We start from the raw sequence: 15,828 nt of genomic DNA, 5'->3' as shown, positions 1-15,828 counted from the left end.
TCTGCTCCTTAAAAGCATTAACATAGTCGCTTCTATCACTTATGTGTCTCTCTTGTGCAATGTAAACAGATATGCACACTGGTTCTTTACGCACACAAACACGGGGTACTGTTTTGTCTGTACCTGTCACGTCAGTCATAGAGTACAGCCTTCTCTTTTTCTCCTGACCTGACTGATTAAGTCAGTCAAAACATCAAACTGGTTTATATGACTAGACAGCATCACTCTGTGTCTTGTTTGTTATGACATGCCATGTTTCCCTGACATTTTTGTAAATTTCAAGTTATGACATTTTCTTTGAAATCAGCTGCTACTGTTTCTTCAAAAACGTATCTGTGGAGTCTCCAGCTTTTCAGCCCCCCAGTTGGAACTCATCACTCTCTCCTGAATGCTCCCACTACACTTTGATCATACCTCCATTACTTCATGTGTTACAGTTAGCCAAACAGGCAATTGTTTCCTTTGCTAGATTACACATACTACAGAGAGTATTTTTTTTATACTTTTAGTATTTCATAGAGTTCTTTTTATTTAGTAGGTGCCTAGGGACATATTCTATAAATAGGTGAATGCTTGCATTCTAATTTTCAAAATTAAAATTTTGAGTTAAGAGTAACCAAAAAAAAAAAAAAAAAAGATCATAAACAAACGGCAGCAAGATATATGATACCTGATTTCAAAGGAGAATGTCACGTCACCACTGTATTAACAATTAGCTCTTATGTTAGACGATACTTAGCAAAAATTGAGGAGAGTTCATCTTTGCCTATTCCCCTCCCTGACTTTATAGATCCATGGAAAAAAATTAAATATAGAAGAATTCTTGTGCTTATTTATGGAAAGGTTTTTTTGTTTGTTTGTTTTGCTTTCTTCATTGAATTAAAGGCAATGTACATTTTTCATAGGCCGACAAGCTTTGAAGATTTTACTTAGGTTTAAGTTTATGTAGCTTTTGATTGGTAACATGTGCTCTGTGGATGTCTATGTATATGAATGTGTACACAATATACCTATGAATATATATGTAAAAAATGATACAAATCCTCCTTATCTGTTTATATACTTCTGCTTTACAACTTCTAAAATTTACTAAATCCATCTAAGTACTATAGTACATTGACAAGTTAAAAACCATCTAAAAGTGTATTGATGTCTCTGTCTCTCTATCATAGATACACATTTGCAGGCAGAGTAAAGAACAGAACAAAAAGGAAGAAGAGAAAAAGAGGAAAGAAATACGTATGTGAGTGGATGCATTCATGGGGTAGCATATTTATGTTTGTGCCTTTGGTGGGGGATCCATGAACACTGGAGTATATGAACAATTACATCTGTATCTTTACATCTCATTCTCTACATATCCAAATCTATATCAACTGGAGAGTAAAAATATTTTGCTTATGTACATATTCTAATTTTATGCATATTTTGTTACTCAAAGTAACAATTATTAAAAATTAGAATGCTAATAATAATGAATAGCAATTACATAGATAATGCAAAGTTTAAGTTTTAGTATTACAAGTGTGGGTATTTAACTAAAATGTAAATACAAGGAGTATTTTCCATTTCTAGGGAATTTTTTAAATTATAATGCTTTTGCTCTCTAAAATGCAGAGTAAAATATCAAATTGGGATAGCTGTTTGATTAATTTGACCAACTCAGGTTTTTATTCTTAGGATAGATTGTGTAATATGTATGTGTAACTTAAGGTGAAGAAATAGCTAAAAAACTTTTAAATTTTTGTTAAATGAAACATGTATTCAGTGTAATTATTATTTTTCAGTAACCTGATTTCATATTACATGTGAAAACAACAACCTTATATGTGATTTGCAAAGCATAAAGAAACAAACATTTTCCCCCAAACAGGATACAAAACGTTAAAGGTAACATAGATTATTTGGTAAAACAGCTTATTCAAGAAGCAATCCTCATCTTTCTTTATTATTCTAATTCTGAATCTTTCCTCTTGTCAGTAGTTCCATATTGTATTTGCTTATAAAGAACGTCGATTAAATCTCTAGTGTAATCTGGCTAAGTTAAAAAGTTGTGAATCCTCAATACATATAATCACACAGCAAAATATTTGTTTCTGTGCCTATGGAAGCAGGCACAGAAACAAATGATTTATTAATATTATAAATATGGACATTTCAGTTTCAGTAAATTAACTAGAAGTTGTCAGCCTTGAGTATAGTATAAGGAAAGCTTTTGTTGAACAGCACATAGTAGAATGTCTATTTAAGCTGGAATATTTAGCTATTAGCCTGAAACAGATTCATTGCCATAATTTTTATCCTGATAGCATTTAAAGCACGTGAAATAGTAGATGTCATGGAAATAAATAATTGCATATTTGTTTTCTGGGATTTTATTTTAAGACTTGAGAAGGAAATCTTAGTATTAGCTTCATATAGATGAATGTATTTCTTTTAGCCTTTTTCAAAACAAAGACTAATTTTTTAAAATTTAGGCAAATAAGTAAGTCTTTGATAATAATCGGGCTATAAACAAGATTACTAACCAGTCTGTTTTACTGAATTCAATAATCTTCAAAACTTGTTGTGTGTCGGAATAGGGCTGGATTTAATTATAAGAAAAAAAATTGTCCACAAGCCATGTCCTGTAATAGTTATGAATTAACCATCTGTCAGCTTTTCTGAGTCTAATTTTTTCAGTCTAATTGTTCACTGTAGACTCACTGTTTCTTCTTCATGACGATTTACATACATAAATACACACGCACACACACAAACACACATGTATTTATTTTATTGTAGGGGCTGAAGAAGGAGGGGAAATTCAAATCCTTATTTCAACTTGTTAGTATTTCTAGTAAGAAAAAGGGCACTGAGGAAGAGAATGAAACTATACATTCACTAAAATTCAGGCTTAGGGATTTAAAAAAAATTATCTTCTTCAAAATTTGACTTGTTAACTCCCCTACCCCCACTCCAATTTAGGATTTAAGGCCATAATGAACACACAGATATGTGCAGTTTTTATCTGTGTGAATGACACCTGTGTATCATTCTAGCACTTTGATTCTCAGAACTGTCTCGTGGTCTTCACTGAGTTTCCCCGTTCTGTACTCTCTTCCTCCACCATCCATCCTCCTTTTTCTTTTAGGAAGGGAGATTGGAAAACAATGATTTAAATAAAATCATTTAATCATTTGAGAGGTACAGAATATAAAAGGGAAAAGTGACCAGAAAGGACTAGAGAGAGAGAATTGCCTTAGGACACTGAATGATAAGACGGATGTGTAGGGCAAGATGTGCTACATATTTTGTTTCATTTCCTCTGTCATCTTTTTCCCTCTTTAAGATCACTTGAGTATATATAGGTATGAAGTATAGGAAGAAACACAGATTGTTTCAAAGCACACATCTAGTTCAGAAATGTATCCATGAGGAATGAATTCAATATTCATAACATTATTTTTAAAAATCTGTATTGAAGAATGTGACACAGCTTTTATATAATCATCTGATCAATTATAATTTTCAGATGATGAATTTTTTGTTTCTTTTAGAGTCCCAATTGTGAATATAGAGTGATGTGTTTCAATTGCTGTGGTTAGTACATTGATAGTATTTAGTTCACGGCTTTCCACTATACTGTATAAATATACAACAATTTCTAAAGGCAATGTGTTCTAAAAATGTCTTCATAATTCAGTTAACTGGAACTTAATAGACCTTATTTTTTTTTCTCCAATAGTAAACAATGTTAAAAATGGTGGTTAAGATCTCAGGATAGTTCACAAAGACACATTTAGACATTTAGCCTGACTCTGCAGCCCAGCTTGTTCTTGCATGCATGTAAGAACCATTCCCCAAGAAAAAAAGATGTGCCTAACTTCCCAATCCCCCCAGCAGAGGTGAGGCAGTTAAATTCTACCTGCTTCTATAAGGTGTCTTCCTTTCCTTTCTCCCTTCTTCCCTCTCCACACTTCATCTTTAACCCTTCTCCCTCTTCCAAGATCACAACTGTGGGACAGCGACCAGCACACGAAGAGGGCCTTCTCAGCCATAGAGGGGAGTCAGTTTATATCTGTCCACTTGCCTTAGGCAGTGAGCACCTGACCAAAGTACCAGGATGGAAGAGAACTGAATGATTGCCTTGTTCTACAAATGATGGATTTTATTTCATGATGGGGATTTTCATTTTCTTTGGAGTTTCTCAGCCAGCTCATTGTCATTGTGTGTGTTATACCAAATCAAAAAGTATTTTGATTGTCCTAGCTACACAGATCAGTACATTTTATCACACGTTTCTAACGACTTTGAACGTGCTGCTGAACTTCTGAGAAATATACATACTGCATCTACTTATGCTTTGGCACATTGACGGAGGACTGGATGATAAACAACCATTTTCAGATTTTTCTAAAGGCAACCTTCTAGAACTACAAATATTTTCATCTTCTCCTTATGTATTTTGTAATTCTTCTATGAGAATGATGCTCTGTTTCATGTCTTTAAGTTTCATTCAGTTGCATCCTCAATTTAGGCTCAGATTCACTCTGGGTGCGTTTAATATTACATCTCTAGATCTGGTCAAGGTTTCCCCTTAAACCTAAAGGAAATAGTTGAAAGGAAAAAAACAGAATATAATATCATAGGAAGACTCAGACTTGGTCTGGCTATGTTTAGATTTCTTCCAAATTTTGGCTCGGTTTTAAGCTTTATTGGCAGACTCATTCAGAACTGTGGCTTTATCCTTTTTTTTTTTCATTTGGCTAATATGATTTGTTAAAACATTCTCTGTTTATTTCTTCTTGCTTAACATTTTTCCACACAGCAGGCATAATGAATTTTTGTTTATGATGGGCTGTGCTGCCTGAATTATGGTATGGAATCTGGATCTGGTTTCTCTGGAAAGGTATTTCATTGCTCTTTGAGGGGATTTTTGCTGCTTCTGGTGTTCTCTTAGGCATGAGTGTTTCTGAAGTTGGTTGTGTAGATTTCTAAGGAAAACTAGGCAGTATCTGCTGATAAATAGCACCAAAATTTGTTAGAAATAGATTTCTTGGTATAGGTGTTGTCGTATTCTCTACCAAACTATCTTTGAATTGTGCAATGCATGATTTTTAAAATATAATACACACCTTTTAAAAAACCAAAGTATAATTGATTTACAGTGTTGTGTTAATTTCTGCTGTACAGTGAACTGATTCAGTTATGCATATATATATATATATATTCTTTTTTATATTCTTTTCCATTATGGTTTATCAGAGGATATTGAATATAATTCCCTGTGCTATACACTAGGACCTTGTTATTTATCCACTCTATATATAATGGTTTGCATCTGCTAACCCCAGACTCCCACTCCATCCCTCCTCCTTGGCAACCACAAACCTGTTCTCTATGTCTGTGAGTCTGTTTCTCTTTCGTAGATAAGTTCATTTGTGTCATATTTTACATTCCATATATAAGTGATATCATATGATATTTGTCTTTCTAACTTACTTCACTTAGTATGATAGTCTCTAGGTCCATCCATGTTGCTGCAAATGGCATTATTTCATTCTTCTTTGTGGCTGAGTAGTATTCCATTGTGTGTGTGTGTGTGTGTGTATGCACCACATCTTCTTTACCCATTCATCTGTTGATGAATACATGAATACAATAGCCATGTCTTGGGTATTGTAAATAGTGCTGCTGTGAACATAGGGGTGCATGTATCTTTTTGAATTATAGTTTTGTCCAGGTATATACCTAGAAGTGGAATTGCTGGATCACATGGTAACTCTATTTTTAGTTTTTTAAGGAACCTCCATACTGTTTTCCATAGAGACTGCACCAATTTACATTCCCACCAACAGTGTATGAGGATTCCCTTTTCTCTCCAACCTCCCAGCATTTATTTGTAGACTTTTTAATGATGACCATTCCGACCTGCGTGAGGTGGTACGTCATTGTAGTTTTGATTTGCATTTCTCTAATAATTAGCGATGTTGAGCATCTTTCCATCAATATGTACCTTTTTAACTGAAGTTCATCAAAGCTCTTTAAAGTGCCGTATGCACTGGGGCTTGTTAATGCTGATTGGCTATAGGAAACACATATTGAAATATACTCTCCCCAGAAAGAGCTAAAAAGACCATATTTCTTTGTACAAGGAATATTTATATGGGCTACATTTTGAAATAAAAAGTACATGGTTTGTAGCTGAAGAAATGATTATGCCTCTTTGAGATGCCTCACTGTAAATTTGAATTGTCTAACATAAACTTTTAAAGAAACCAAACCACAATTTCCCAGTTTATCTGCCACCATATCATATAAATTGACTTATTAGAGTTTTCCAAGAGAGAATACTCAATAAATTCATTCATTTTTAAAATACATACTGGAATGGAATGCATTTTTTATATGAACAATTATGGTGTTTTCCTTGAGATACAAAAAGAAAGAGGCAAAACTCCAAAACCCTTGTGTGGAGTTACTTTTAGTTTATTTACTTGTGAAATGGCCATCCAAATACCTGATATCCCACAGAGCATAGACTTTGAGGCTGGGCTGATCTCATTTGCAATAACAGCTCTACCTCTGAGTAAATTACTAAATCTATGTTGAGTCTGTTTCCTCATATGTAAAATAAAATTAAGAATACAGAACCTAACTGTTGTACAGACCAAGTGATGTAATGAATGCAAAATGTGTCGTATTACATCTGGCAGACATTATGTGTCCAATAAATAAATAAAGTAATAGTATTACTTTATTATTATGCATTCAGTGGTAATGACTGTTTCTTGAAAGACATTTTGAAATAGAAAGATGGGTGTCTATGACATGTTTTCTGAAAATATATACTTTGTATTTAATTACTGGCAAATAAAATATGAATCAACAACACAGAAATGGTATTTTTAAAGACAATGCTAATATAATATTGTAGGGTTAAGTAATTTTTCTCCGATGCTAATCCTTTTATAGGTTTTGGAGTCAACCACTCAGGATCAAAGAACTCAAAGAGAATTTCAGTGGGGATCCCCAAAATAATTAAATTAGTGATAAATAAGACCCAGGATAAACGGAATGAAAAAATGTTAGTGGATATTTTTGTTTCCTTAGGTTGAGAGTTACTGCATAGTTCCGGTATTACAGTTGTTAACAGCACAGGTTCTGAGGTCAGGCTGCCTGACTGACCTACTTCCTAATTTTGTGATCTTAGACAAGTTGCTTTCATTTTTGCTTCTATTCCCTTGCATAAGATAAAAGCAAAATTAATATTAGTAGATCTACACTATTTTATTTTTCTTACCATTTACATGTAACATTTTTATAAAACAAGCAGATAAAATATCAAAAAGTTCATGCCCCTGTGTTAAAGAAGATTCTTCCTTTCCTTTTTTCAAAAAATAATTTTATTTATTTATTTATTTTTGGCTGCGTTGAGTTTTCGTTGCTGCGCGTGGGCTTTCTCCAGGCGAGCAGGGGCTACTCTTCATTGTGGTGCGTGGGCTTCTCATTGCAGTGGCTTCTCTTGTTGCGGAGCATGGGCTCTAGGTGCGTGAGCTTCAGTAGTTGCGGCACGTGGGCTGAGTAGTTGTGGCTCGAGGGCTCTAGAGCGCAGGCTCAGTAGTTGTGGCGCACGGGCTCAGTTGCTCCGTGGCATGTGGGATCTTCCCAGACCAGGGATTGAACCCGTGTCCCCTGCATTGGCAGGTGGACTCTTAACCACTGTGCCACCAGGGAAGTCACTTACCTTCCTTTTAATGCCTACTGTTTTGGGCTCTATTGCCTGCTGTAAGTTTGATAGATACTGGCTCATAGTGCCTTTTTCATAATTTCAAAATTATGAAACTCTGAAAATTGAAAGGTGTTTTTTGGTAACTAATTTGGTAGAAAACCCCAATATGATCCAAATAAATCATTTGATTGCATTTGATTACAAAACATGATCTGAAATAACATGATGTCTAGAGTCGTTTTTTGTCAATTTAGTATGAACGCTTATCTACATATCAGTCAGGATGAGCTAGGTTATGCTATAGTAATAAACAACCTTCAAATATAGTGGCTTAAAACAATACGTTCACTACAGTTTGACATGGTCACTCAAGAACCTGGGCTGGTAGGACATCCACCACCTCAGATACCACTGACTGTCATGCCAGAGGGTTAGAGAACTATGGAGGATCTCACATTAACAATTAATACTTGAATTTAGAAATGACACACATCACTTCCACTCACAAACAGAACTAGCTGCATGACTTTTCCCAACCACAAGAAGTATAATCCTACTCTGTGCCTGGAAGGGAAGAGGAGTGGACATATATTTGGTAAATAACACTAATGAATATCAAACTATGTTTCACTGCAGAAATATCATGGTGATTACAGGGTACAGTCGCCGATACCTGGTTGTGGTCTTACAGATTACATATTATATATACCATATTATTTTTCTAAAATCCAAATGATTTTGGATTCTACCAAGACCAAGTTTCAGATATGAAATTAAAAATGAATACTGTGTTAAGCTTTAGGGATCTGAAGACGAAGATGACATGGTGCTTATTTTCATAGAGTTTACAGTCCAATGAGGGAGACGGACATGTAGTCATAAACTTTCAATGCAATACATAATGTGTTCCATTAGAAATTTGATGAGAGTACAGAGGAGGGAGTAAATAGCTAGGCCTGGACTAAATAGAAAGGCTTCTGATAGAGGTTACATTTAAGCTGGAGTTTGAAGTATGGCTAATAGGTAAGTAAGCATTGAAGGAGATGATACATATTTCTGACAGATTTTACCAAAAATGTTTTTGTTGTTGCCAGGCTCTGTGCTTTGCTCTTACACAGTATGTACATAATTTGATTGTACCTGCAATGTTTTGGGGTAGAGTAAATATGATGGTGGTTCCGCCATGGAGAAAAGATAAGTCTGAATAAAAATTCATGCCTAATCATGAAGGGTTTGGAGATGCTGTAGTAAAGCACTTTTAATCTTATTCTGTGGGAAGCAGAGGCAAGCAACCAAATTTTTTGGAAGGAATTGTGAAGTTTTCTGTTCTTTGAAAAGGTCCTCTTGAACCAAAGGATGGAATGTAGGAATGTCAAACTCACTGGAAACAGTGATTTGTGAATAGAGAAGTAAATATTATTTTATATTTTAGTTCTTTTTTAATAATGTCTTTTCAATATAGAGCTTATATTCAATATTAAGCCTAGCTGGGAACTAAAATCTTAAACATCTTTACACTCATTTGGGCAAAAGGTCATACTGGGGTATTCCCTATATTTATGTTTAGATTTGGTTAACTTCAACTTTTCCTTATGTATGTTGCATTTCTGGAGTCCTAGCTGGTGTCAAATGCATTTGCCACTGTCATTCTATATTTTAATTCATGAAATATGTGAGTAGAATATGATGGACGAACTCTCTGTGCAAGAAGTGGTGTAAACACCTCCTTAAAAAACCACAGCTGCACTTGCATCAATCCTTGAAGTGAAATTGCAGGAAAATCTCTGAAAATGAGGAAAACATGAAAAAATAGAGCAGTTAACATTTACAGAGGAAACACTTCATTTAGAGAAAGATATGAAATATTTGAGAACTATGGAAGTCAGAATTTATTATTATATGTTGCACACTTTATATAATTATAGCATTTAGAAAATGTATAGTCTAGTAGGATCATATGTTACTAACTTACGGAGAATATTTCAGAGTATGTACCAGTTTATATTTTTTAATAGTATATAAAGTTTAAAATACTTTTCCATACATTAAGTTCAGTAACTAAATGCTAAAGTCATTGAAGCGGTAAGAGTAAAAATTATGTTGTATCTTCATCAAGCAGATACCAGTTGAGAAGCATATGGCACTCAATCAAATAAAACTAGCCAGTATTAAAAATACAATGACATGACTTTTCATTATAGAAAAAATTATGTAAGACTTTCCTTGTGTTGAAAAGATGTCTCTTTAGGGGAGACTGATTAATAACTTACTGTCTATGTAATACAATTTCCTTATTTGCCTCATCCTATAGACCAACACAGAAGAGAGTAGTGGAATGAACCGGAATTTTGATTGAAGTAGATCGGGATTAAAATCCAGTTTTGCTACTTATCAGCTATGGCCTTGTGCAAGTTGCTTAAACTCTCAGATCTCTATTTTTGCACATGTAAATTGAAGATCCTGACATCTAGCATAAAGAGTCGTGCATATGAAAGAAAGGATGCAAAGTCAATGCAGTGCAAAGGAGCCATGGCCCCAGGAAAAAAACTGTCATACCATTCTGATTTCACTGTTAATGGTCTGCCACTTCCACTCACAGAAATCCCACCTTCCTGATGTTCGTCATCCTTTAAGTAGAACAAAAGCTTACTTTCTAAGAAGTTTGGAATAAAAATATTCCAAAGACAGGTATCACATTGCATTGTTTTAATAAGAACCAGTTATGCATCCATGAAATAAGTTGTACTACAAAGAGAAAAGTGGGATATCAATTGGAAACAACAGAATGCCATGCAGATGGGCAGGGTAGAAGTACCAAAAAAAAAAAAAAAAATCAGTCTGAACTTGATATCTGTGATATTGTGATTTATAGTAAGAAATATATATTTGGTCTTCAACCTAGTTCCTAGCACAGAGCTGCTAAAACCCTTGGAATCTCCTGTGATAAGAGCAATAAAGGTATCATTTGTTATGTTAATGAGGCAACTTTTGGATAGCCTGTAGTTGTTTACCAGAGGATGGGGGCTGGTTGCTAGGGGAACCAACCTAGGTGATCAGAGGGTTGGACCTTTCAGTACCATACCCCCAGCTGAGGAGGGGAGAGGGGCCGGAGGGCAAATCAATAGCCAATAGCCAATGATTTAGTCAATCATGACTATGTAAAGAAGCCTCCATAAAAACCCAAAAGGACAGGGTTCAGAGACCTTCTGTGTTAGTGAACAGGTGAAAGGTGCTGGGAGAGTGGCATGTCTGGAGAGATCATGGAACGTGATTGCCCTTTTCCCAGACCTTGCCCTATACATCTCTTCCATCTGGCTATTCCTGAGTTATACATATCCTTTCATAATAAACTGGTGATCTAGGAAGTAAAATGTTTTTCTGAGTTCTGCGAGCCTGTCTAGCATATTAATCGAACCAGAGGAGGGGCGTCTTGAGAACCTCTGATTTATAGCCATTCCTTCAGAAGTACAAGTGAGAACCTGGACTTGGCTACCGGCATCTGAAATCCAAGGAGGAGGCTGTAGAAACCTCTGATCTGTAGCTGGTCAGTTAGAAGGACAGGTAACAACTTGGGCTTGCAACTGGCATCTGAAATGGGTGGGGGGTGGGTGTCAGTCTAGTAAGTCTAACCCCTTAAACTGTGGACTCTGATGCTACTTCTAGGTAGATAGTATCAGAATTAAGTTGAATTGTAGGACACCCTGCTGGCATCCAGAGCATTGCTTGTTGGATGTGTGGGGAACCTCTTCACCCCCTACCCCACTCCCACAGTGGAATTAAGTTGAGAATCTAATTTAATATCAAAACTTCAGATCAGAAAGGTCCACAACATCATTAATGCTTCAGAATATATATGCTTCACAATGATATTCTCTCTTCCTCTTCCAATTTATGTTCCAGCCTATCACCTTCACTTTTCCATTCAAGAAATTTATGTCCCTTAACTTATAAAGAGTTTTCTTCTATTCCTGCATTTGAACCTGCTGATAACTTCTTTCCATCCTGATTCTGTTTTTAACCTTAAGTTCTACGATGCCGTGGTCTCCTGGTCCTTCTGATACCGCCCTGCTCATTAGTTCTTGGTCAAGCCTCAGAAGTATTTTTCCTCTGAAAGTTTTGTAATCCCCAGGATGCTATTCTCTATATTTTCCTCACATTTTCTGGGTGTGCATCTAGTTTCATGGTTTTAACTATCACTTACCTATTTTTTTTAACATCTTTATTGGAGTATAATTGCTTTACAATGGTGTGTTAGTTTCTGCTTTATAACAAAGTGTTTATTCCTGGGAAATGAATATTTGTACCTGTGCTAGTTTCCCATAGCTGCTATAAGAGTCACAAAGTTACTGGCTTAAAACAACATAAAGTTAGTCTCTTACAGTTCTGGAGGTAGGAAGTCTAAAAGCAGTTTCACTGGGCTAAGGTCAAGGTGTCAGTAGGGCTGGTTCCTTCTGTAGGTTGGAGGGGAGGACCTGTTCCCTTGCCTCTCCTTCCAAGCCTGCATTCCTTGGTTCATGGTCCCTTCCTCCATATTCAAAGCCAGCAGCATAGCATTTTCTCTCCTTTCTGATCTCTGCTTTCATCCTCTTATCTTCTCTCTCTGACTCTGATCCTCCTGCACCTTCTTTCAAGGACCCTTGTGATGGCATTGTGCTCACCTGGATAATCCAAGATAATCTTCCCATCTCAAGATTCTTAATTTATTCATATCTGCAAAGTCTCTTTTACCTTGTAAGTTAGCATACAAAAGTCTCTTTTACTATGTAAATTTCCAGGTGTTAAGGCATGGGCATCCCTGGGGGACCATTTTGCTGCTTACCCCAGTACCTAAGACTCAGATGAATATCTCCAGCTAGATGTTTCACAGGCATTTCAAACTAAACTTGTCAAAATTGAATTCACTCCATTATCCTATTTCCTAGACCAAATTCCTCTTTTGTAACATCTTAGTTGTTGGTAAAGCCATCCCCTCGTTTACCCAAGTCAGAGACCTAGGATTCATCTATGACTCTTGCTTTATTCTCCACATATATTAACTTGTTACCTCTTACTTTTCATTTTTTCTTTCCATGTCACTCATATTAATCTATTTTAAGTCAAATTTTTCTCTGTGTTTCCCTTCAGATTTTCACTCTCAAGTGCGTCATGTTGCTGTCATCTAAATAAATACGGATAGAAGCAAATCAGATCATCCCATCCCCTAACTTCAGTGCTCCTCCAGTCCCCATGTCTCCATCACCTACTAGATAAAAATCAAAGCTTCTCTTACCGATGTACTTTTCAATGTAATCCTACTAAAATATAACCACCTTGAAGGCAAAGCTTGTGATTTATTCTTTGCCTTCTACTACCTAATATAGTATCTGGCTATGCTCAATAAATGTTGATTGGAACTGAAATTTCTTATCATGAAATGAAAGATTGTCTATGATGGGGCTGTTCCTTTCTCTCTCACTGAACCTTATTCCACAGCAATAACAGAATTTATTCACTTTGGCAGATGCCACTAATGTGTGCATGAAAACAATTTTTTCCCTTCCTAAAAAAAAAAGATAGAATATATTTCCCAGCCTCCCTTGCAGATGGGAGTGGCCATTGTGTTCTAGGCAAATGGAAATGAGGTCAACTACTTCCAGGACTGAAAGGAACCTCCCATAAGTTCTCTTACCCTTCTTTCAGCCTGATGCCAAAAAGTTTGAAGACCTTGGAAGCTACATATTGGTGATGGTGGAGATTTGAGATGGAAGGATCCAAGTTCTCTGAGTCATCACCTTCAGAAGACCCTCTTTGACATCAGGAACACTCACTTTGATAGTACATGTGTGAGAAAAATGAACTTCTACCAGGTTTGAGCCAATATACATTTTTGGGTTGGATTGTTATAACAGTTAGCATGACTTTGACTAATATATATGCTGTCCAGTATCAGAACTCTGTGACTTTGTTCTGGCAGTCGTCTCTGTCTGGAAAATCATAGTTTCACCATTGTCATCATGCAAGATTCAGTACAGGCATCCCTCTTCCAGAAAAACTTCCTTGGCACCCCGCATTTTTGAGTAGAAGCTTCCTGTTCCCGCAGAATGTAAGCTGAGTCCTATTAGTATGATTCAACATTCAATTGAAATTATGTTCACCTATCTTGTTACCAACCCCTTCAGCAAAGATTGAAGTTTCATAAAGGGCAGAAAAACAATCATTTTGTGTCTTCAGCCAGGAACACAATGCCAAGCTGAAGATAAAAAATGGTTGCAATAACCTGGCAATAAATTCTTGCTGGACTAACCTCAATGCAATTTCCTCACCTATAAAAGTAATGTAATAATTCAGACCCATATGGTTACTATGATGATTAAGTGAGGCAATATATGCAAAGCACCTGGCACAGAGCAGGTGCTTACTACGTGTTCTCTTTTATCCCTTCCTTAACTACTTTCATTCATAGGTTCATCTTTTTATTTTAATTCTCTCCAGTCAGGATTACAGTTTGTCTCTTAGTTATTTGATAATTATTTTATGTATATATTAGTGTTTTTTCCTCATCCAAACTGCAAACTCCTAGACACAACTATGTTTTATCCTTCTTCCTAGCCTCATTGCACCTTGGACAAAGGAGGTGTTCAATATTCACTTTTTAAGTTGGCTGAGATCTCTCTATAAGTGTTCTATTATGTTGCATTAAAAACAGCTCCAAAGCCGGATCTCCATGACGGAAAACAAATCTTTGGCCAAGAAATAAGCCAGTGCATAAAACATGCTGTCAACTTGGCTTTCATACTAACCTGTGCAGGTGTGTCTATGTTTAGGGAGTAGAATATTATGGAATATCAATGTCAATTTAGGGGGAGGGGGAGTGGGATGTATGTGTGTGTGTGTGTTACAGATAATCTGTAAAATATAAAATTTTCTTGTGCTTAACAACCATTTCCTAAATTTACTGGCTGTACTTCAGGAGTACATACACACTGACTCTAGAACCATATGAAGTTTTGTCATGATTTGACATACCGTCAAGTATCTCCCTAATTGACATCTTCTAAGCTCCTCCAGTAATACATCCCCTCTTATACCCACTCTTCTATAACAATATTCTGCATTCATCGGTTCAGTTTACACATGTTGTCAGAGTTGCAACACCAGAGAAATTCTGGGAAGTGGTCCAGTTTACTGAGAATGATGAAAAGAATGGGTATTCGGGGTTGAGATGCAGATAAGCTAAAGGTAATCTCAAGAGTACAGTACAAAGGGTAAGAGCACAGACTCTGGAATCAGATTACTGGGTTTCAGTTCTTGTTCTGCCTCTTGCTACATGAGGCAAGTGTGATCAAACACTTTAGATGTATTAAGAGCCTAGTATGTGCCAGACACTGTATTAGGTGCTCAGGAAAGAGCAGTGAACAACATAAACAAAAATTCCTTCTGTCATGGACCTTACATTCTAGTGGGAGAAGGCAGACACTAGATAACAATAACAGAAATATGTAGAAGTTAGTGAAGTGCTCTGAGGAAAAATGAGAAAGAAATAAGGAGGTAGATAAGGAGTGCAGGGGTAAATGGGGGTCAATTTTTAACAGGGGCATGAGGAAAGATTCTGCTGAGAATATAACATTTGAGAGAAGACTTTAAGGAGGAGAGGGAGAAGGTTCTACAAGTGTAGGGGAAAGAGCTTTCTAAGAAGGGAATAGCAAGTTCAAAAGCCCTGAGCAATGTAAGAGGAGAGGAAGATGGAGATCTTATAGGTTCCTTAGGTGGCTTCTGGTACTTCAGTTTTATTTGAGTGAGTTGGGAAGCAGTGAAAATAATTTGAGCAGAGTTGTGGCCTGATAGGACTTATGTTTTCACAGGATCACTCTGATGGCTGTGTCAAGAATAGATTGAAATTGGGTGAGGTCAGAAGAATGAGACCAGTAAGGAGGTTATTGCAAAAATTCAGCCAAGAGTTTAAGAAGAGGCTTTGACCAGGTGGTAGCAATGGTGATAATAATAAGAGGTCAGATCTGAGAACATATTTTGGAAAATAGAGCTAGTAGGCTTTGTGAGTGGATTGCTCATGGGGAATACAATCAGGGATAACTCAAAGATTTCTGGTCCGATTAAGCAGAAAGAAAGGGTCAACA

At 36.2% G+C, this 15,828-nt stretch overlaps 1 long non-coding RNA gene across 1 annotated transcript; it reads left to right on the top strand.

Annotated features, from left to right (window-relative positions):
• Positions 1-1,213: 1,213 nt before the first annotated feature.
• Positions 1,214-13,411, top strand: LOC141275767 (uncharacterized). Its single transcript, XR_012324056.1, has 3 exons — positions 1,214-1,243; positions 1,788-1,890; positions 13,394-13,411. It is a non-coding gene; the product is annotated as an uncharacterized lncRNA (long non-coding RNA).
• The last annotated feature ends 2,417 nt before the right edge of the window (positions 13,412-15,828 follow it).

Source organism: Tursiops truncatus, chromosome 11 (assembly GCF_011762595.2).
Source record: "Tursiops truncatus isolate mTurTru1 chromosome 11, mTurTru1.mat.Y, whole genome shotgun sequence".
Taxonomy (NCBI): Eukaryota; Metazoa; Chordata; class Mammalia; order Artiodactyla; family Delphinidae; genus Tursiops; species Tursiops truncatus.
Note: the sequence above shows the minus strand (reverse complement) of the source record. Positions and strands in the feature narration are given on the sequence as shown.